Here is a 25,026-nt window from a genome sequence, read left to right as displayed (position 1 = left end):
TTACTGATTTCCAGACATCATGAGACAAGACTTTTCCTTTGTAAGACCCATGTTACCAATCTTTTCAACACACTTTTATTGAACACCTACTATGTGCATTCACTGTTGTAGATGCTGGCGATACAGCAATTATCAAAACAACCAATGCTTCTGTCTTCATAGATTTTGAGGTGGCTGTGTTTATAAAGGTTGGCCAGAGAAGACCTCTTTGATAATAGGAGCAAAATCTGGGGGTGGGGGACAGGGGACGGTTGTTGGCGGTGCGGTGGTAATAGGAAGAAGCTATGGTGGAACATATTGGAAAAGACAGTCTCATGCGTACAGTCTTCCAGCTCTCATCTTGGCTGCATTAAGAATGAGCCTTGAGCCTGGAACACTTCCTTAATAAGAGATAAGGAGCCCTCACAGCCTGTTCCAGGCTATTGCCTTGTGTGGGAATATCTTTCCCTGTTTCACACTCAATATGTACTCCTTTGTTCTGCTTAAGTATGCATGTTACATGACACCTGACCAAACCCACTATTATATCTGTCCCCTGCCAAGAGTGGACAGGGTTCTTTGTTCTGCATCACAAAACAGGTTGCATGTAGGCCAAGGGCTCTGAATTAGCTGCCAGGAAGGACCCATTGGCCGTGGGGACCAAGGCTCACTATTAGAGCTGATCTTGTTCTGTCTCTTCTCAATGTGAGTAAAGTAATGCTCCACCCAGTGTTTGACTGTATTGTATTTTTCTTGCCGATTCAAATAAGGTACAGTGGGAAGAAGTGCTGGGATTTCTACTTTTGGTGATAGAAGACAGATGCCACTTGCTCAACAGACCATAGGAGAGGAAAGTGTTCCAGGAAGAGGAAATGTAAAGGGCAAAACCACAAATGTGGAAGTGTGCTCGGTATGTTTAAGGAAAAGATGGGAATCACAGTCACTGAAGGAGGAGAGTGGCTGATGTAGTTAAGATGTAGTGCTGACTGGAAGAGTCTGCCAAAATTCAGCAGCTCAAGGGAGCATTGGATGAAAAGCTGGATCTCCATGCTTGGCTTTAGTCAAGGGGACCCAATCCATCTAAATGAATGACTGCCTATCTCCTTAATGTCTTTCCATAGGGGCATTGGGTCTTGCCAGGTTATCTGGCAACTGTGCAGCACCATTTCTAAAAAAAACTAAATTTTGTACTTTCCATTTAGACTTCCTGGCATACGGGAGCATAGCCAGCTCTTCTAGAACCTGACACGTAGCCACTGATAACCACTCTCTAGGTAGAGCCCACCAGCCAATAGATGCTGCCCACTGATGTCCTATATTGTGGATACAGTTCTCTAGTACCAAACCATCGGTGTGCTATAATTAGAACCCCGAATCCTTTGATTCTTTTTTTTTAAACAGGCATCATTTAGTACCAAATTACTTACAACATGTAAGCAGTTCAGGAGCAATATAAGCTTACAGTGGGGGTTGGTAACTGGATTTTCTCACTTTCATTTTAATTGACTTGGATGATTTGTAAGGAGAGAAAAACCCAGTCCATGTATATCCATCCCCTCTGCTCATTTGCCACTGAGTCTGAAATCCACTATGTAAGTTGTCTTTCTTTGTATTTCCTGGTGTGCGTCCTAAATGGGAAATATTCCAGAAACAGGACCACATTGAGTTACATGCACTTTCCTCTGTGATAAGAAGAGCAGCAGCCGCATGGGTTAGGAATGGGTGCCAAATGGGTGGGAAGATGTACCAGAGGGAGGCGAAATACACTCAAGAGCAACTTTGCTTATTATACAACTTAACTTGTGGTCCATCCTGTGTTCTGGGGTCTGAGGGGGAGCAGCAATGATGAGAACTGCTTAAAGCACCATCTGCTTAAAAGTCCTTATTTGAAAACTGGGAGAGATCAGAATAGGCAAGAGTCTTGATTAAAAGCTCCCAAATCGAATCTAGAAATTTTGTCTGCATGCTGAATTTTTTCTGGTTATATTCCTACTTGAATTGTATACACCATTTACTCTTCTTGCCTTCTCATTCTATTTTTTCAAGCTTTCTATCTTCTCTTTCTTCATTACGAGGCTGACCATGCACTAGCAGAGATCAACTAAACATTACAGCATTTATTTGTACATGAGGAGGAAAACAGGTCGCACTCATTCACCCATTTATTGGTATTTTTAACAGACATTTATTGGGATCCTATGCTAGAAGTTAGTGATGAATACTTTCTTAAAGAATATATAGTCTAGTAGCACACCTGTTAAAACAATCACAATACAGTTTCACAAAACACAATCCCATGTGTTCCAGAGTCAGTAGAGAATAGGTATGGAATTGAGAATGTGGATATCTGGCTTCACATTCCAGGTTTGCCACTATCAAGCCTTGGAAAACATGTTTATCTTAATTTCCTTGTCTCTAAAATGAGATGGTTGGACTAAGTCACATCTAAGGTTTTTTCCAATTTTAAAATCAATTGCTTCTGTGATCATCACCCTTAATAGCTTTACCCATTCTACAGTAACATGCTCCACACATGTTGAATGTGTAATTAATGTACACCTTAATCAGTGAGATCACATTTAACGTCCACTTCTGTGGTGGGTCTGCCACTAAATGCCTATGGCATATATAAAAATGGTACAAAGTTTTTACCTTGCAATAGTAGTGGCTATAGCCACTAAACTTTTGGAGGAAGGAGCTCCGTATTTCCTTCTTTCACACTACTGCTCATGGAATGTGCTGGAATGGATGTCCAAGCCCAAGGACACAACTAGATCGTAGTATTGAGACTAAAGCTTAATTTGAGAGAAAAAGTAAACCTAAATTAGGGCAAATTTTCTTTTTATGTGGTTTTCTTGGGAGTCAGTTTGGCCTTGGAGTTGCTGTTAAGGCCAAGATAATATTATAACTCCAGGATAAAGGAAGGAAGATATTTGTGTGACATATGGACCTCTATTCTGCAAAACAACTCTCCTGGCTCATTCTGGTTCAACTTAGATAGTTGAGAGCTGAGCAACAAACCTTCAGAACAGAACCCAAGGATAAATAGGATGCAATTGTCGAAGTGGGTCTTCTATGTATCTACCTTCTCTCTACCACAGGAAAAGAAGGTCAAGAATTTCAGAGTTTGGCACCTGGTTAAATATCTTTCCATGTTACCAACTACTAAGGAAAATTTACCATGTCTCTGATACTTAATTACCTTTAAGCCTAACCTGATTTATTTTATTTCTGGATAGACACATCATAATTGCCTGAAAATCTTCAAGCAAGCTGTGTTGCATTTGATTCAGGCTGAGGGGGCTCATACTGCTTAAGTGTCCTGTCCTAAAAACAGCACTTTAATTAGACAGTTGCATTTTCTCTCTCTGGTTCCTCTGATAAATTTGGGATGTGAAATCATGTGAGGTTTCCTACCCATGTCGGTGACTGCAAAGTGGTTTCTTTTCAAAATACTTGGAGCTAATGTCATCTAAAGACACTTGCAGTGGCATAATGGCAACTGCTACATTAATCCAAGAATTCTTCTGAATAATTGCCCTGGTGATCTGGGTCTCTAATGGAACTCATTGGGCCTGGATGGCACTGGCCCTGGGAATTTTTGTAGCTACACCATTCCAAACTCTCCTGCTGTGTGGATGTACTAGAAATAAGGATATATAAATTTTACTCAAGTAGACCTTTTGAGGTTCAATAAAAACAACAAAAAGACTTAAGCTGACATATGTGAAATTGTTTATGCTTTTCAGATAGAAGAGAACTAGTAATAACTATAAGATGCTTTAAAAATTCCTAAAGGGTCTCCTCTGGGGCCAAATATTGTCTTGTAATTCGTCACTTGTGCACGCAGCCCTAACTATGTACCAGCTGGCCATCAGCTATAGCACTTTTTACACCTTCTACATTTGGGGATCGATAAAAACAATTATTGTCATCTACAAATAAACAATCAAAATTCCCATAGGGATGATAAGAGAATTTAAGCCCCTAATTCAATACAGTAAGAAAGCTTAAATTAATGTGGCAGAATAATGAGCTGTGCAGAGAAAAGTAAAGGCAGGAGTGTTAAGAGGAAGCTATCAATCATTTGTTTCCACTGGCCACACTTTACATCCCATTGCTCCTTGGTAATCAAGATACTTACTACTTGGAAACTACTTAAATTTACTTGCTCATCTCTTGGAAAAATGATGCTGTCAACACCTTGATATAGCACATGCTTGAAGGCATATCATTTAAAATATGATCTTTCATCTAGTTTATTACCAATAAAATATAAGCTACCTTGCCCCTTGATGTTTACTTACTGTTTCTTGATGTCTAAAGGTCATCACATGCCCACAGGGATTCGTTGTCTGTCAAGCTATCCTTATTTTTACCAATCTCACTATCTTTGGCTGTCAGCATGCTTCATTCACCTGTACTTTTGCTTCTGAGCATGTTCTCTCATCTTCTCATTTCTGGAAACATATTGTGAAGCATTTTTCTCCTATTACCTGGCAAGCTGGAACTTTCTAATGAGTGAGATTTCCCTTTTGGCTAATTTCAGGGGAGGAACTGAAGAAACTAAAATGAATACCCTTCAAAAGAAAACTGGATTAAACTGAATCTACTATGTATTCACAGGATGCTCTGCTAATTATTGAACACCATTAGCTCAGTGACTTGGGTTCTGAACTCAAGAAGCTTATCTTTGATGGATGAAATAATAGCACTTTCTCTATGTCAGGGTTTCTCAATCTCAGCACTGTTGATATTTTAGATGAGATAATTCTTTGTTGGGGGTGTGTGTGCTGCTCTGTGCGGTAACTTCTTTTTGATATCTCACCAGATTCCCCTCTGTTCCAAGATCACCTGTGCCCTAAAAGGGTAATAGATTTCTCGATTCCCCAGTGCCTACTCTTGGCTTAGAGTAGTTTGCCCCAAAGAAGTCCCTGATCCTAAAAATTCAGGTTATCCCTATCTACAGTTCCCATTCTGCCCACTCTGTTGACTGTCCCACTGGTTTTCCTCATTCAGCCAAACATCTTATTCTTTCTCTTTACAAATCTATCTGAAGCCATTCACGTTTGGCTAATACTAAATCATTATCTCACCTTCTAATACAGCCCTAGGAATCAGCGAATTCACTTGGCCTAGGCCCGAAGGGCAAGTCCTGACCTGCAGTGGGGAATGTGCAATGGGAAAAGGAAAAATGTGTCAGGTAGGGGCAAGGATGAGGAGTCTAAGTTGCTTCAGTCGCTAGCTGCTTCCTCTTCATGGAAGGGTTCCTTTGGGGGTCTTTAGCTCAAACTTTGCAGCCTAAATTTTATTGTTTCTTACTCATTTCTTCTATGAACTGATGAAAACAAAGCCTGGGGCACTCCAAGCTAACATTTTAAAAGCATAATTATCATTTATCAAAGCCCAAAGGGGATCAAGACCCTCTAATAATGGAGGTTTATTGGAGAGCACAATATTGGCAGCAGCTTCTGAAATCTGCTATACTCAGGAGTAAAAAGGGAATTTAAAAAAAGAATTAATCAATATTTCATGTCTTGTTTTAACACTATTGGATCTCAGTTCTCTCATCAATATACAATACTGGCAGGATAAATAAAAATAGCAAAGTAAGTTTCCATATACTCTCCTAGGGAGGAGGAATACCTGACAGAATACAGATTATTCAATTAAAAACCTTCTTTCCCCCATTTTTTCAAAGGCCCATGGATAATGAAAGAACACATTTAAACAAAGAGACTGGGCAAGAAAAACAGCTGATGATTATCAGTAGCACCTTGGGATTCAATCCAATATTGTGAACCAGTCTAATGGAAGCAGAGCTCAAAGTGTGGAAACAATTTCATCTGTCCCCAAGTCATATATTTTTGTATATTATTCGATAGTCAGGAGCTATGGAAATACTCTGGAGTTTTCCCATTATATTAACACTGTATATTTGTACTATCTATCAATGGTACATGCCCAGCAAATCTTTAGGCAGCAACAAGTTTCTGCAAATGGGGCAGCAGAATTCTTGATGTTGGCTTGAATCACTTGTAAATGGACATACACTTCTCAAATGGGTGAAAATATCATATTGTGGACAGTGATTCTTAAGAGAATGCATCAAATGAAAGAAATCTAGGCCTGAAAAGTAATGAAAAATGGACCATGAGTAAATGGAGAAATCCCAATCAGCAAATATGATGCCTGGGCTAATCAGTAGGCACTTGGACTGTGAATATAACAAATAGTTTTCCTGCCATAGAATCAACAGGACTCTCTGGCTCGTGATGAATGCAGTGAAATTGTACAAAAGGAGCATAATAAGAAACGACTGTGTTCTTTTCAAAATGTACATTTAAAAGTAAAATGGTACAGCTCCCAAAGGTATGATTTATGGCTGCTGTAGAAATAGAAGATACCACTCACAAAAATTACTTTGTTCATTCATCTCAGAAATTAAAAGGCTATTTTGCTCTTGCCCTTTGGCTTTTAAGCCCCTTCAATTGGAAATGTTGATTTCTGGAGTTTCATTCACTTTCTTAAATGAACAATGTAACCTCAGGAATGTCAGGGATGAACGGTGAGATCTCGTTGGCCCACTTCATTAAGGCCAGTCTGGCTCCTTAACCATACACTATTGACCGAATGGTATTCCCTCCAAATTCTTATGTTGAAGCTCTAATGCCCAATTTGATGGCATTTGGAGATGTGATTTTGGGAAGCTAATTTGCTTTACACTAGGTCAAGAGGACGGGCCCTCATGATGGTATGAGTGCAAGTAGAGGAGGAGGAGGAGGAGGAGGAGGAGGGAGAGGAGACAACAGAGCTCTCTTTTTTCTGCATCATTTGAGAACACAGTGAGAAGGCTGTGAACCAGGAAGACAGCTTTCACCAGAAACTGTCCGTGCTGGCACCAAGATCTAGGACTTCCAGGCTCCAGCACTGTGAGAAAGTAAATTTCTGTTGTGTTCAGTCTCGGGTATTTTGTTATGGCAGCCCAAACAAGCTAAGACAATGGGCATCTCTCCCACAAACCTAAACTCCCCACTGTATTTTCCAGGACTACTTGTGAACTCCCATCTCGTCATATGTGTTCATTTTTTGAGCTTTAAACATATCTTGTACATGCCAGTTTTTGTCTTTTTACTCATTTTGCTGATATACACCTTCCTTCTTCCTGAAATGCTCTCTCCCACGTTCCCTTCAGTTTCTAATCTCATCAAGCTCATTCTGCTTACTCTCCTCCAGTCACATGTGGGTGTGAGGTACGATAGCCTGGGTACGATAGCCTGGGAAATACCAAGTTGCCCCTGATCTCAACTCAGGGTCAAGTGGGGGTAATTTCCTTAAAGTGCTGTGGGACTACCGTGGGAAGAGCAACAGACACAGCTGAGGGGAACTGGCGATTCCTTTCCCAGCTAGAAGTAAGAGCTGGGCTGTGGATTAAGGTGAAATGAGAACACCAGGCAGAAAAAGGAGAAGGAAGAGACTCTCAAACCAAGGGAATGGCCTCTGTAGTTGCACTGAGGTATGAGAATAAAGGGAATACAGAGTAGTTCTCATATGTCCTCTAATCTGGAATGGACCTCAAAACATCATGTGTTTGTTTATTTTCATAATAGATTATTGGTTAGAGACAGGATACATACATAACACTGATTTATTTTTCTTCCTTACATTATGCTTTGAAATATTAGAGATATCTTGATGTTCTAAATAGTTAGTCTTTTCAGATGATGGAAATTTATGGATCTGGAGGAAAGTATCTAGGGAAAAATTGGCAGAATTATGTTTTTTCCTTCCTCATTAAATTCCTCATTAATTCAGGATTGAGAACAAATGTAAACAATATATGACTAAGAATGAAAACAATTAAAATATGTGTGATGATAACAGATGTATCCAGTAGTGTCTGTCTGTGTTATAAACTAAGTTATAAGTCCTGAGCAAGCAGCCTTCCTCAATACCTACCTGGAGGCTCTCGATCTATGCCATTTTAAAGGGCAACACTTTTGATATAAACATTGAATTTACTGGATTTTTCTGATGAATGAAAATTTAAAATGTGAACCTTTTAAAATACGTTTCAGCTCTAGAGACACCGAACTAAATGACCTCAAAAGCAACATCTCCACCAGCAAGTAAAGCTTCTACAGGAAGAGATGCTACTGTGTCCCCTTATAACCAATCTCTGTCTCCAAACTCTGTTGTTTGCCTTGGACCTCTGCTTTCCCTAATGGCCCATAATTTGGAAGACATGAGAAGTTATGGACAGCCTGTGTAGGTTCTACTTTCAAACTATTCAAGCTACCCTAGAGGCCCTTGTCTCAATAACCATAGATTTTTTTTTCATCTTTCCTGTATTGCATTGTATTGTTCATTCCCTCCCAGAACATGGCTTGCTTGTGAGTGCAGTAACTTCCCTGCCTCACTGACTTTGGACTTGGCCAAATGACTTGCTTTGACCAATGGAACAGAAGTAGTATTAATAGTTCCCAGTAGAACATTTGAAAAGCATCACGTGGCTCCCACTTCTTACAAGTCTTCCCTCCATCATAGGAACAACACATCTCAGGAGGGGGTGCTTTTTAGCCTGGGTCCTGGGATGAGGTAACGCATGCAGCAGACATGGGCCCAAAACTGGAGCCAAGTTCAGCTAAGCGTAGCAGAGTTATAGCTGATCATGACCTGTGAGTAGGAAATAAGTGTTCTTATAAGCCATTGAGTTTCAGGGTTATTTGTTATGCAGCAAAGAGCTGACTAAACTTTTCTTTTTATTATTAATAATAATAACTGCTACCACTCATGGAGCATTTATCTGTACGAGACATTGTTCCAAGAGCTGTGTATAGGTCATGTCATTAAATCCTCACATCAACCCCAACCTATGGAGGGGTATTAATATCCCCATTAAACAAATGAAGCTTCAGGGAGTTATAAATGACTTACCCAAGGACAGTTGACACCAGAAAATTCAGGTTCTTAACTAAACTCTTTCTCAGTCGTGGGTCTCAGAATCGCCCAAGGCGATCAGACACCACTGTCTGATAGGACAGTAATCAAAGAACTTCAAGTCTACAGATTCTATTGTTAACCCTCTAGGAAATCTTGAACATGCCACTTCTTGGGCCACAATTTTTTTTTTTTTTTTTTTGATGGCAGAACAAGAATAGCATAGGTAGGCTTAGGGTCTTTCATCACTAAAATCCTGTAATAGCAGTCATGGTAACATAGCCCATGCTGGAGGGTACAGCTGTATATTTTAGCACAGAGTTACTACCACCACTTTATAGATTTGTATTTGTTACTTCAGGATTCAAAACAGTTTTTAGAATTTCAGCCATGGTCATGTTCAAACAATAGCTGTATGCCACAGGTGCAGATATATGCATCAACTTTAATATTTTTATATTTTTTATTGTTTTTATTCCTTTTTGAGAGAGAGAATGAGACAGACAGACAGAGCATGAGTAGGGTAGGGGCAGAGGGAGAGGGAGACACAGAAGTCAAAGCAGGCTCCAGGTTTTGCGCTGTCAGCACAGGGCCCTTTGTGGGGCTTGAACTCACGAACTGTGAGATCATGACCTGAGCCAAAGTCGGATGCTTAACTGACTGAGCCACCCTGGCACCCCTGCATCAACTTTAAAAAAAAAAATGAAGGCACAACTCCTGAAATAATGATCAAGTTCCTAGATCTACTTCATTCCCCAGACATGGCTTTCAGCCCTTAGGTTCTATAACCTTTCAATAAATTCTTCTCTTTGGCTTGTGTCTGCTGGAGGAGGAGTCTGTTACTTGAAACCAGAGATATGATGTTGGATTGGTTGACTTATAAGACTCTCTCCAAAAAAAAATGAGTCTATTAAAAACTCTAGGTATAATTAGGGGCTTTACTTCTAACTAATCCTTAACTCTTATTAACAATCACTATTTGATCTGATCCTAGTTGTACTTTGGCTTAAGAAATTGCTTCTTTCTAACTTACCCTTCAACTTATCTTGAAATCATGCCCTTCCTAAATTGATGTGGGCTTCAGTATTCTGAATGCTAATCACCTTCCTCTACCCAAGGCATAGGTGCCTGTTCCACTGCTAACCTGATAAAGGTAATTATTAGGAGGTTTTGACTTTTTCTTCTAGTTCTCTTATCATCCATTTTTTCTGCATATACTTTCTTTAAGACTGAAGCAGAAAAAAAAAAGTAAAGATTGTAATCAGGTAGGAGTACATCTAAGTAGATAAAAGCCCTTTCTTTCCTACTTTTCATTTTTTAAAACAGAAATGAAATGAGTCACTTTCCCTTAGCTTTTTGACTTAACTGGAACTTGAATGAAACCAACCAACCAATATTTCCTCAAGAAATAATCCTAGCACAGAATCAGACTCAAACTTGCTTCTGACAAAAATGCTTTCTGAGCCCTTGTTTCTCTTTCAAAATGAAAATTTGTGTTTAGAAATAACTCTTAAACAACTGAAAGTTTTAACAAGGATTGAAGACAGAGATTTGAGGTTATTTCACACCATTGAAGGAGAGTGGATATCCAAGCTTCTTGCTAAAGCCTCCAATACCGCTGGGATCGTCACTAAACCAGCCTCAGCCAGGGCCTAAGCAATCAGCTATACACAATTGTGAAACTTAAAAAAAACACAAAGTAGCTCTCACATTCTTCTGGTTAAGAAAGACGAATTTTGCTACCTATCTGAAGCTATTACCACTTTTTTGACGGAGTTAAATGGCTCAATAAGTCCTGAAATAAATTATTTCGTGTGGCATATTTATTTTTAATAGGAAAAGCTAAGCAGTATCCCCATGTCCCCCATCTATTAAAATTGTTTTTATCTGGCTCACTAAAGAACGATAATTCAATTAGAAAAGGTCAGAAGCAACAACTAACATACAGATCTCCAGGCACTGATAAGTTTTGTTTCTAAGAGAAGGAGGCCTATTTGTCAGTTTTCCAACAGGCTGACAGTCACTGACTACCTTACACAGCACCTTTGCAAATGATAGGCCATCACCTGTGTATCCAAGCAGGCACTCATCTAGTTCTTCTACTCTAGCATGAGCAAATTCCTCGAAAGGGAGTCTGTCTGCTGTGGCAGAACACCTGAAGTCAAATGTGGTGATGGAATCTTCCTTGAAACAGTCAAAGCTACTGGAGTCTCACCTATAAACCAGCTGTTTGCCCACTAAGGTAGAAAGTTATCCCAACTTAATTTTGTTCAGGAATTTCAGTCCTAAAAAAAAATCCATTTTTCTCTCTATTCTTGAGACAGGATGTGGTTTGAGAGGAGAACATTCTTACTTTGAAATCTAATCCAGATTTTCCAGTTGAGCTAGACTCCCTGCTTAGTGAAGTGAATAATTTCTTTCACGGAGGTGGTGTTTTTCCCATAGTGTTGCCACACAGCTTAGCCAGCAATCTATGGAGGAAAGGACCTGTGTGTGTTGATTACAGTAAATTCACACATGGGAATAAGTCTTTCTGTGCATACTCTCTCCACACCAGAGCTTCCCCCATACCTGTATCTCCAGAAACTTACAGAACCAGATTATCCCCTCTTCTTTTTCACAGTAACTTACTCTACCCATATAAGGAAAAAAAATCAGGAATATCAAAAAATGTAAGGAAGAGAGAAGATAACGGCAGTAATTCCTTTGCTCCAGTCAGAAGAGAAAACTTTCAGGTGTCTCCAGAATTCTCATAGCCCATATTTTCATTGATCCAGAGTAGACAAAATGCCATAAAGAGAGAACTACAACACAGAGCTAAGGCAATATATCCTAGAAAGGGCCAGGAAGAAAGAAATACAGAGTACAACTCAGAACTTGAGTTCTAATTTTATCGGATTGAAATGTGAGAGTGTTATCTCCCCGGATCTCCCTACATTGCAACAGTGGCACAGTGTCAGAAAAAAAAAAAATCTCCACACCCAAACTATAAAGAGAAGGGCAGAGGAAACAGTTGAAGATATCGTCCACCTGGCATATTTGTTTTCATCAGCTGTTGATAACACTGTGAGCCCATGTTTCTGATCCCTGACATTTTAACTAAAGATGCTGCAAGGGAGTGACCAGGAGTGAGAGCTACAGAACTCTGGAAGCTGTTGGATAGTGACAGCAGATGGACAGAATCACCAGCCTACTTGTATTTTTGGAGCCTGTTTATTGGGTTTCATCCATTCCTCTTCCATTCCCCTTAACTCTGCTTAGTCCTGAGGGTCCAAAATCATGTCAAAAGGGTGAAGAGAACTACCACATTTGGTTTTGTAGAAGGGAAATATAAGGCATGAAATTCTGCCTTACCCCAGAATAAGAAAGGGATTGGAAGGTAGAGCTGCCTTCCTTCCTCATGAACTGGACAAAGACAACTGGTGAGTGATGCTGACGAACCGGGTTCTCACCAGCTCTCTCCCCATCATTGCTACACCAATCCAATCCTGTGTTCCTGGAGCTGAACCCTTTTCTCCTTCCTGAAAAACCCTTTACTGTCACCAGAGACCAAAATCTCCCAAAAGTTCTGAGTACACAGTCTATTCCTTCCCCAAGGGGCATCCTTTCTTTTTATTTTATCCATCAGTGCCACAATACCCAGACCCCACCATCTATCCCCCACTGGAGCACTGGCCTCCATTTCCTAGTGATAGCCCTGATGCCACTCTCCTTGGAGACCTTCTTTCCAGTCTTCTCCACCCTTTGCCAGGCTCCATTTCCCACCACTGCTCTGATAATGGATTCTGACTTTATTGTTCTGAGGATATGGTCTGAGTCTTCGTATTTGTTTTAAAAAATAAATAAGAAAAAAAGCCTTCCTAGGTGATTATAGTGTGATGTGTGCAGCCAGGGCTGAAAATCACTGCTATAAATGGTAGTTAGGTTTGAGGATTCTATTAGAAGTTGAGTTCCACTTTATTATAAATTAAATTAGCTTTTGAAGTTTGGCTTGGAAATCTAACCACTATTTTTAAATTTGTTTCTTTAGCAAAATGTGTCCCAATTTATAAATAGCTGACTTGCAAACCAACTGCAAACTTGCCCGTGAAGGGATACGGGTTAGCAAAAATGTCCCATCTTAACTATGTCTGGCACACAGTAGGCACTCAATATGTCCAATTTAATGGAATAAATTTTGGAATGAAGGATGTTCCTAAGTGGAAAATTGCCAATATTTTTTTCCCAGGGAATTTTAAACAGTTTGCCAATGTGTTCTCATTGATGATGTAACAGAGAGGCTTACTGATATGCCTATGGATACACCACACGTCTGGGATGTGGCCTAAATCACCACTCAAAATTTGGTAAGTCTCACACACATCCCTTGCAGCCATTTACCTCCAGAATCAGGTCCCCCCACCCAGCTTTACTGAGATATTAATGACATATAACATGTGTAAGATTAGTGTACATCATGATGATTAGATACACATACATATTGTGAAAAGTGATTCTCAAAATAAGGTTAGTTAACATCTCCGCGTCTTACATTATTACAATTTGTGTGTGTGTGTGTGTGTGTGTGTGTGGTGATAACATTTAAGTTCTAGTCTCTTAAAAGTTTTCAAGTATATAATACAGTATTGTTAATTGTAGTCACCACAGTATGCATTCGATTCTTAGATATTACTTACCTTTTAGCTGGGACAGTATCAGGTTTTAAACCCCTTTTTCTAGTCAGTTGACCCATAGCTTAGCCAGAATTCTGATTTCATCTATCAGGATTGAACTGTGCTCTGTACATTTTATAAGTAACAAATCATAGCAAAGGGCTGTCTACATGTAGTGTGCTAAAGAAAAGAATAAATGAACCCACAGTAGATATATCAACATCAAGAAGCATAGTCACTATTAAATCCCTGAAATCATAAGATAAAATATCAGCTTAACTAAATTAATTTCAGTCTCTTGAATTTTCACTGCAAAACAAACTCAGAAAATTAAGAGTGTCATTTACATCTTCCTGATTTGGTAAAGCACATACTTAATGGAATCTCATGGCAATTAATGTCTTAGGTCATAATACAGACACAGGCAAGACTCAGGCACCTCTCCTACTGGTATGGTCTCCAGTTTCACAGTCAACAAAACCCAGAAAGTGACATTTGTATACTAGCCTCCCATAGGAAAGCGTCCTTAGTCTTCTGTCAGCACAAAGCTCTTTCAATTATGTTCAGACTGAGAAGTGCCATTTCATTTATCAGAAGGCCATTTTCCAGTTTTTAAATGGCTTTGGACCTGCCACTTCTCTGAGTAACCCTGACTAAAGAGCATTTGCCATTCACCTTGGACTGGGCTTGTAGCAATCCCCCATGACTAGCATGCTGTTAATATGGCTAATGTCTTCAGGATGGTGCCCTGACTTACTGAGGCTTCCTAAAACCCAAGCTTGCAACTGATGATTTGTACATTGTAAGAGAAGAAAAACTAAGTGCTCACAACTGTGGTGCTGCTGTGAATGCTGTTTCCTTCTGCTTGCTCATGGTTCAGGAACTAATGATGATATTAATGCAGCCAAGAGGTATATCAGATAGTAGATGGCTCCAGCTCCTGAATTATTTTAATTTTTTTGGATGGTGGCACCATTGTTCTCCAAGCTATGTGCATCACCCTTGACTTTGCCCTCTCCCTCATCTTTCATGTCCCATTAGGTACTGAGTCATGTCAGTTCTTCCTTTATGTTATCTTTCCTGTTTCTTACTTTGCATCCCACTGCTACTTTAAAACCCTGGGTAACAAAGTGGCTTAGATGTAGGCCTCAGATAACTATATCCACCCATTGTGGTATATCTATGAAATCCGTATTCACCTTTAACAGAAGGCAATGAGGTGATGACTGTGCTTGTAGCAGCAGTGGAAAGGAGCCCAATCCCAAGGAGCCACCATCAATACCCAAGATGTCCCTTCACAATCTTGGCATTTTCTTTAAAATCATGGAGGGGCTTAAAAAATATATGTATATATATATATATATATATATATATATATATATATATATATACATATATATATGTGTATGTATATATATATATATATATATACATATATATATGTGTATATATATATATATATTTGGATAACACTCAAGTATTTCCATGGAAAAAGATGTTTTCCTATCTCCCTATCCAATAATTTTCTCTAGTCACAGGTGACTTTATTGTGGAAACAGCCTCTATGTATTTCCCAGTGAGGTGTTGGAACTGAGAAAGTGCAAGCTGGGTTAGACACAAAATCAATATTCTTTGATTCAGTCTCTGCTCTTCACCATGGCACTTCCCCCATCATCTCTTTCAAGCAGGCAATGCAACAGGAAAATCAGATTTTTCTCTAATCAGGGGTAAGGAGTGATTTTCAGCTTTGTGATTGATAATCAAGGAGCTTCAAAGAACTCAGTGTTGGTTAAAATATTGCAGCCATTCAAATCCTGGGTTCATATTGCTTCACGCCGCCAAAATCTTCTTTTGATTTTTCTTTTTCCCTTTGTGCACCACTACAGAAGTAGTAGTATTTTATAAGCATGTGAAGCATTGGCCTAGCACTGTTCAGCGGAAGGATCTTTGAATAGATGAATGGATGAGTTAGTTTCTCCCAACAATTCACCTTTAGACAATGTGCTTCTTTGAAGGGAACAGTGGTGCATGGAGGGGAGGGAACCACTTTTCTACTGATAGGCATTATTTTCCTCTAACATACGTATTTCCTTTTTTTCGCATTCATCACATTATAGAGTCACTCAGGGATGTATAATCTTAGCAGTTTCTTTTTGTCTTGAAAGAAAATACAAGCTGGATTTGGTTAAAGAATTGTATTTTGTGCAGTTTGTGCTTTGGACAAAGGTATATTCTTTTTATGTTTATTCTACCCAGCATGTGAAAATACAATTAGAAAAAAAAGCTGGCAGCTTATTAGCTTATTTGTAAAAAATCATTTTAAGTAGTAAGTTCCTGAAATATTTGGGACCATTATTGCACCTTGAAAGTACTGACATTTGAAGTTTCAGGGCTAAGAAATGCACTAACTAATGAAGGATTAAAAAAAAACCCCATATATTTAGCACCTAGGGAGGGAGTTGTTATATATAAACCTGGAAAAAAGATTCATTTAATTTATGTTCCACATTTTAGGAGCACATCGTTGCATAATACTGGGGAAAGACAACACATAGGCCTTTATTTAACAAACAATATGCAATTATTCAACAAACACTAAACACATCAAGTTGCCTGCTACTAGTTTGGCCCTGCACAGATAAAGTATTTTGCCTTTTACTGTTGAGTAATCTTTGTATTAGAAGGGAAAACATGTAAGCATTTTTGTGTGTTTTTATGCCTGAGCTTTTAGAAGATCTGTGAAGTATTCTGTCTATAATCATATGGCATCTCTCTGAATAAAAGGTTCTGTGGTTTGGGGAGGAATTTGTCTCCAAAGGGACCTTAACACCCCATTTCTCCCCTTAATATTGGACCATAAAATGTCCAATATCATCCCAACACTGCTTCAAAGTGTTAAAAACCAAATCAATAGTCTTCAACCCTCTTCTTGGGATTCTAGATCCATAATTCACCCAGCTCTGTTTCCTCTCTCCCTCCAGGCCTTCATTCCTGTCACCTCACTTTGTGCCCAGCATCAGTGACAATATGCTCATGGAGAAGTGTGGTGATTCTCCTGTCTGGGATTCTATCATTTCCTTCTTCCCTGACCTGACTTTGGTGACCCCCTGTTCTGTGGCGAACTGGAGTGACAAGAGCAAGGAGTTATTGCTTCTAAGCAGAGTAGGCTGTCTGCACCGTTAACCCTCTGGAGCAAAGAGCAATCATGTTTACTCAGAGCGAGGAAAAATGGAGACACTTGAAGCCTCATCAGTAAAGAAAATAGAGCTAACAGGGGGATTCATTTATAAGCTCACTGACAACCAGTTAGCACTGTGTTTGGGTTTGTCTCTTTTTTGGCTATTTTATAAAAAAAATTTCAAATTAAGAAAATAAAATCCTATGATAATTCCCATGTTGCATAAGTTGTTCCAGAGCCCAGAAAAATATGGAACATTTCCCAATTCATATTACCAATCCAGCATCACAGTGATACTGAAACCTGGAAAGAGCCAAAAGGGGGTAGGGATGAAAAATGACAGTACAATTACACTTATAATTACAGACTCAAAAATCCTCAATTAAAACCCAACCAACTGATCTTAGCACTAAATTAAATAGTCATACTCCTATGGCCAAGCAGGTTCTATTCCAGGAGTGCGAGGATAATTTAATATAAGGAAAGCTATTAATATGGCATTCCTCAAGTGTGTTAGACTGAACGAACCCTAAGTCAATGGGATACTAGTAAGTATTATACGAAGGAAGGGGGAACATGCAATGTTTGGAAATATAATGGGTTTAACAAAATTAACTGGATTGTTTTCTTTGTACTGAGATATAATTGACACACAGCACTGTATAAATTTAAGGTGTACAGAATTAATGACTGGATATGTTGTGAAATGCTTAGTTAACATTCATCATATCATATCGATACACAGCTCACAAATGTTTCTTTTCCTTGTATGAGAACTCTCAGGATCTATTCTCTTAGCAGCTTTCAAATTTACCATACAGCAGTATGGGGCGTGCGTGTGTGTGTGTGTGTGTGTGCGTGCATGCGTGCGAGTGTGTGTGTACTTTTTTAACTGAATTTCTTAACTGCCAAATTCAGACTTCTCAGCATCTTTCACATGATAATGAGCTAATGAATCTGTAAGAAAAGAATATGCTATGCAACATTTCCCCAAGTTATTTGAACAGATGACAATTTCCTCCCTCCCTCAGTTTTTTTCATGGACCAGCCTGTGGAAAAAGTGTTCTCTGGGAAAACATTTTTGGTGGATCCTACATTAAGTTAATTCACTGTGCCAATCATTCAAGAAAACAAACACTACATCATTTCTTCAACAGATGCCAGAAAGAATTTGACAAAATTCAATATTCAATCCAAATAAAATTTTAATCTAGGACTAAAGAGATACCTCCTAACATAATAAAGAACACCTCTCTTAAACGAAGGGTCAGCATCACAAGTAATGGTAAAAGGCTAGAAAATATGTGGCATTAAAATGAAGAACAAGTGGGGGCACCTGGGTAGCTCAGTCAGTTAAGCATCTGACTCTTGGTTTTGTCTTGGGTCGTGAGTTCGAGCCCCACATCAAGCTCTGTGCTGACAGAATGCAGCCTGCATGGGATTCTGTCTCCCTCTCTCTCTCTGCCCCTCCCCCACTCGCTGTCTGTCTCTCCCTCAAAAATAAATAAACATTAAGAAAAATAAAAATGAAAAATCAGTGCTCCTTTAAAAGAATGAATAACAAGAAAAACATGTATGCTATTATCTTGTTTTTCTTTTACATTGGTCTGAAGATTTTAGTGAATGGAATAAAACATGAAATGTTAATGATAAGAAGAAACAGAGATATTACAACTACAGGAAAGATTGTATAAAACTTGTAGAATGAAGCTAAAAACAATTAGAATACAAGAATGTGATAAACTGGTCCAATACAAAATACATATATTTAAAAATGAAAAGTTTTCTCTCATAACCAGAACGAATAGGTAGAAAATATAATGTACTGAAATAATCCTAAAATTCATATTAACAGTAAGAATATTTTAAAAATACTACATAATAATCTTAATAAAAATTTGTGGGACTTTCAGGACTGGACTACCAGTTTCACTGACTGGGAAATATGTCCAGTCTCCCAAATGAATACATTCAAATGCAATTCTGACAAAAATTCCAGAGGTGCAAAGACAATCGCAAAGGTAAAATGCATCAACAAAGTTGGAGAAGCAACATTGGTAACACATATGAAATGCAAAGAGTTGATGTTTTAATATAAAAATTGTTCTTTAAACATCGCTGGGAAAAGGCAAACATGGAAGAAAATGGCACAGGTACATGTCTCACACATTTTCAGCGTAATGACTTGGTCTTCTTTCTGACAAATGTTCCTTCTTAGTGAGCTCTCCTCTGCCCTCTGTGTCAGTGTCAGATGCCCCCCATCCAGCTTCATTGTGGCCCTCTCACCCAGCTTCATTCTGCTCCACCTGATACTATCTGATATAGCAGAGGTTTGTTTATTTCCTGTCTTCCTCTTCCCACTCGATTATAAATTCCATGAATATCATTTATTTGGTTAATCTCTGTTTTCCCAGGGACTAAATAATATTCATCACCCAGTAGTGGCTCAATTAATATGTGTTGATTAAATGAAAAAATACCATTTAGTTTCCTCTGTTTATTTAAGTATTTCCTAAATTCATTGGACTTTTGACTCACTTAGTCTATGTGTACCTGACCTTTTAATTCATATTAGCATGTTCATGACTTTGGTTCATGTACTTAGGGCTACCTCATTGACTTGGGATGGACTTGCTATTTTGTAATGAAATTATATTTCATATGAAGCAAGGCACTAACGCTTTGGGTAAAAACCACATTTTAATCGGAATCTGTCACAGGCCCATGAAAATTCCCATTTGTGTTGACTGATTGGCTCATTTCAATGTATCAGAAGATTCTTATAAAGGAAGTAGTTTAAAAGGAATTGTCACCTAGCAGCAGGCTGGCTGCCAAGGATAATTAGGCAAGTGGTATGCTTGGTTGGGGCCGTCACGGGACCATATAAGGTACAGGGCTGCTGAGTCAGAATCAGAGCTGTAGGTCATGGCTGTGCGGCTTGTCTCCTCCACAAGGGCACAACTCCAGGAGGGAAGCTCAGGGCACATGGGGCCTGAAACCAGTTTTTAGTCCATTTGTCATGGTTCTGGTTGCAACAGCCCAGAGAAAGGAATGCCTTCCAGGAATCTCTCACCTAGAAGGGGCATCTTTTTCTATTAGAACAAAGTTTAAGAGTATGATAGCATTGGGCCTGAACATAATGGAAACTTTCCTTAGTAATTTAACCACTAGTTCAGAAGGCAGAGAAAAAAGGAAATTATTAGCAATTCCACAGCTAGAGCATTTGTTGTCAATGAAGGGAAAAAGAAAGCTCCTGGGAAGAGCCACTATTAATTAGCAATAAGGAGAGCAAAATGCCTTATTTTAATAAATCTCAATAAACGTAACAAAAAACAATTTTTTAAAATAAAGAGACTTAAGTGAGAATAATCTTGGAAACATGACCTTAACAAAGACTGAATAAGTTTATACTCAAAGTTAAGTTTAGTAAGATTGATAATAAGAAAGGTTCAAGTACAGAAGTACCATCTGTCCTTTTATTCATTAATTTTTACATTTAGTGAAATTCTTCCAAGTGCTAATAGGTAATGGAAAATGCAAGGAAGATGGAGTTTAGGTGAAGGGACAGTACAATGGGTTAGGTGAAGGTCCAAACAGATTCTTGGTAGTGTAGAAAATGAATTGTCTGGCTTCTACTTGGAATGTTGGAGAAGGTGTTCTATAAGAGGGATATTTATGGGTATATAAAGTGTGAACAGGAGTTTGCTTAGTAGATAAAGAGCATTCCTGGCAGAGGGATCAGTATATGATCAAAGACAGAACTTAAACTGTGGTACATTCAGGGGATGATGAAGAGTTTAATATCACCACACCACAGAGTATCTATGATTGGATAACAGAAAATAAGGTTAAGGAGGTAGATTTTGAAATGCTGGACTGTGAAAGAGTCTTTGCTACATGTGTGTGTGTATTTGGATTGTACCTTTTAAGCTATAGAGGGTAGCAGATGCTTATTAGAAAATAATATGACTAAATTTTATGATAATAAGCTTATGTGGATTATGAATTGCATTTGGGAAATACTGGTGATAGAATGACAAGATAGGAAGCCCGGTCAAGCCATAATGAAGATGGAGACTAAGGTGCGACAAAGGATTCGAGAGAATAGAGGCCACAGCTAAGGAACATTCTAGAAGAATAGCAAGATGGATGCAAGTAGATGATGCAGCAAAGAATCAAACTAAAGTTATTTCTAATTTGAAAACTAGGTGGGATGACGACACCATAATGGAAATGGAGAATCCAGAGATCACATTATTTTAGGGTGTAAGATAACAGAGTCTGGTTTGCATGTTTTAAATTTGAGATGCCTGTGGGACTTCAGTTTGTGAAGTTCCAAGATGAATTTAGAATAGAAGTTTGGGTAAGTCAGGTCTAGATAGAGAGATCTTGAAATAATAAGATTATCAATTGTAAGGGAGGAACTGACATCAAGGAGATAAGAGGAACAAGAATGGGTGTTTAAGAAACTCCAACAATTGATGTGTCAACAGAGGGCACAAGGTCAAATATGGAGATGGAGAAGACACTGTTAGAGATGTAATTTGATGCATGATTCTTTTAGACATTTCTAGAGATGACATTTATGTTACCTTTTCTCATAGAGAATATTTAAATTATGCATACTGTTCTTTCCATTAATTTTTTTAATAAAAAAACTATTCTAGTAGGCAGATTGGGTGCTTACTTATGAATTTCTAAGAGTGGGTGTAGTATCCAGCGTTTCCTGAACACATTTGATTACAGAACCCTTAACATCTGATGTTTTATAGAACATATTCTGCAAATATTACACCGCATACTTTTTAATCTTGTGTTATGTACAGAAGCTAAATTGACAGATTCATTATAATAAAGCACTTCTTACCTATTAAAAATGAAACACCAAATTCATCTGTTCTCATAATTCATATATTCAGCCATTCTTTAAAGACCTGTGACTTTGCAAGACCCAGCCAATTTTTTATGTAGTTCAGAGTGAAAGTTGCAAAGATTTATGCATTAGAACCAAACATGTATGTTTATAGACTAACACCAAGTTTTCTTCTATATGCTCAACTTTTCATTTCTCATTTAACTTTTGCCCAAATTTACCTACATTATTATTATGAAATATTTCATACATATGAAGGACTAGAGGTAATGTACTCATAGGTCCATAGAATAATAAACTAACAAGCTTAAGAAATACACTATTATCAATTCAGATCCTAGTATTCCAATCCCATTTCCCTACCTGGGGTAATCGTTATTTTAGTTCTAGAATTTATCACTCCATTTCTTTTTTCAGTATAGTTTTACTACATGTGTATGTGTCCATGAACAAGACATTATTTGGTTTTATGGGTTTTTTGACTTTGTAGGAATGGCCTTATTTTGTATATATTCCTCTGTGACTTGTCTTTTTCACTTAATATTTTGTGAGGCTCATCTCCGTTAATGAATGTGGCTTCAGTTCATTCATTTTTTTTTACTACCATAGTAAAATCTATTTATGAGTACATAACAATTTACTTATCCATTCTTTGTCAATGGATATTTGAGGCGTTTCCAATTTTCTTTTTCCTCTTGCAAGTATTACAATATGAATATTCACACACCTGTACTAGTGTTTCTCTAGGGAAATATCTATGAGTGGAATTGCTAGGTAGAAAGGTAAGCACATCTTCAACTATAAGATAATTCCAAATTGTTTTCCAAGGGGCTGGGAGCGATTTATACTCCTATCAATAGCATAGAGGAGCTCCTGCTGTTCCTTATCCTCAGTAATACTATATATTTTCAGACCTTAGCATTTTTGCCAATCTGGTGGGTGTAAAATGGCATTTAATTTTGGTATAAATTTGCATTCCCTGATTACTGATGAGGTTGAGAATATTTTCACATGTTTATCAGCTATTCATGTCTCTTCTTTTGTGAAATGCCTGTTCTAATTATTGCTTAATTTTTTTCCAATGAGATGTTTTTCTTTTTCTTAATGATTTTTTAGGAATCTTTTATGCTACTTGCAAATGTATGTGTTAAAAGTATCTCCTCTCACTGTGGCATATATTTTTACTTTTTTTTCCTTAAATCTTTTTAACTTAAAAGTAATCAATTAAATTGAAATTAGCTACACGAAATTTTTAAAAATAAAAATCACTACATTAATTTATTAGTAACGTTTATAAGAGTAATCAAGTGTATCAACCTTTTTTTTAATACTTTGTGCTTTGAAGGCTGTTTTTAAGAAATTCATTCCTAATTGGGTGTCAAATTAAAGATTCTTTAAAAAGCACATTTCCTCTGCTTGCCTTGCAAATCACAAATCTATCATTATACCAACAACTAACAAAATGACTTAGGAAGTCTCAAGTACAATTTTGTGCCTTTCCTCCTAATATTGTTCTTCCTGGACTCCACATTCACTCATAATCTCCTCCTTGAGGGTGCATGTATGCACACAACACACACATACATGCACACGCCCACACGCATGCACCTGCCCATTCTCCTTTTTCCCTCCCGATGCTCAGCTCCAGTTCTGCCTCCCCACTAAAGCGGTCCCCAGTGATAACTTGGCTGAACTGGTAGCAATCAGATTTTCATACTTAAGCTTATTCCCAGGTGCTTGCTTCACACAGTCTTTAACCAAGCTGTTTGTAGTTAGGGTTGTCTTTAATTTTCTCCAATCTTTTTCCTCCTTTCTTTCTTTTTAAAATACAATAGTATTGACTTTTATTCATTCATGTTAAGTCACTTGAAATTATATCTGCTGCATTTAAATATTCATTAATGTAAATGCAGAACAAATCCATTCCAGTGGATACTCAATATCCCACAGAGTTAAATCACTTCAACACAGACTCATGACAACTCCCACACCAACACAGTTCTTTTAAAGTTTTGACCCACTATTACTCCCATGTTATGTTTTTATTCAGCAGTCAAGTGTACATGTGACAGCTTTTCTCTTTCTAGAGGCCCTATTAATATCCTCCTTTACTCACATGATGACCTCATCTCCTAGTTGGCAAAGCAATTAGAAACTATTTAAAAGTCTCTGAAATGTCTTCCTCTTTGTCTTCTCTGTTTCGTTCCTCTGAACTTTTAGGCATTTATTCTGTATCCTCATTCATTTGAATAGAAGAAGGATATCTTCCACCCCATAGGGGACCCAGTGTTTGGATCCTGTCCATGCCAGTTTAGACTTCTTACCCCTTCACCCTTCGCTTTTTCCTTTGTGAATGATGCTGCTCTCATCTCTCCCTCAGCTGGTCTTTCAGCACTGCCTGTGCTTATTTCCTTCTTTCCACCCCATTTCTGCTTCATTCCACTGCAAATTGGCTTCTCCCATTAAGTCTACAGGTGATGGACTCCACATGGTTTTTCTTAGGAGATCTGAGTTTGAATCCTAACTTGGCCAGTGACTGGCTGTTCCGAGCTTCGGAAGAAAGATGAGGAACTTCTCTCAGCCACAGTGCCCTTGTAAAATGGGAATAATTATCCCTACCTCATTAGGTTGTTGTGAGGATTAAATAAAACATAGTGTTTGAAATTGAACTTCATGCCATACAGGATAGGAATTCCCTATGTGTAAATTCTCTTTATCTTTTAATTTAATTGCCTCTTCTTTAATCTCTTCTTTCAACATTGGAAAAATAAATTCCTATGGCGTCTTGAGCTAATGATTGAAAACTTTTACCCCATAACTGTCTTTTTTAACTAAGACCCAATGTCCTAATTCCATTATTTATTTAAAATAACTATACATTTTCCTCAAATTACTCATTTTACTTTATTCTTACTATTTATCCAGTTACATTTCAGTGAACACTAGAAAATAAAAGGCAAAGAGAACTAAAGCTAGTGAATTTTAATATGCTGTTTTCCTCAAAGAGAAGACTTTTTAGGAGGTATCTTGACCTCATTACATTTTGCACATTTTGTAGATGACCATTTCCTGGAAATTCTTCAGTGAAATGGGATTTGGAAAAATACATTAGATAAATGGCTTCTGAAGTAGTGTTCTAATCTAATTATTAAAGCCAATCCATATTCATAAGTTGAAAGCTGGCAAAAAATGTCTTTGATGCATCTATTTTATAATAACCTTGACGTTTTAAAACATACCAGACAGCCATCTACCAGAGACAGCACAGTGCGCTCTCAGCAGTGAGACAGCCACAGAGGGGCACAGATGTATATATAGGATGATGTAGTGACTGGTGTGCACTTAGATCCAAAACTTTATTGGAGTATGAAGGGCACAGAAAGATGAGTAGGGGTTGTGTCTTA

The 25,026-nt window shown here is 38.1% G+C and overlaps 1 protein-coding gene across 3 annotated transcripts in view; it reads right to left on the bottom strand.

Annotated features, from left to right (window-relative positions):
• The window catches only part of ST6GALNAC3 (ST6 N-acetylgalactosaminide alpha-2,6-sialyltransferase 3), a 528,557-nt gene that overhangs the window by 3,942 nt on the left and 499,589 nt on the right, over positions 1-25,026 (bottom strand). The window lies entirely within an intron of this gene.

This window comes from Acinonyx jubatus, chromosome C1 (assembly GCF_027475565.1).
Source record: "Acinonyx jubatus isolate Ajub_Pintada_27869175 chromosome C1, VMU_Ajub_asm_v1.0, whole genome shotgun sequence".
NCBI classification, from domain to species: Eukaryota; Metazoa; Chordata; class Mammalia; order Carnivora; family Felidae; genus Acinonyx; species Acinonyx jubatus.
This window is presented reverse-complemented; position numbering and strand designations above follow the sequence as displayed.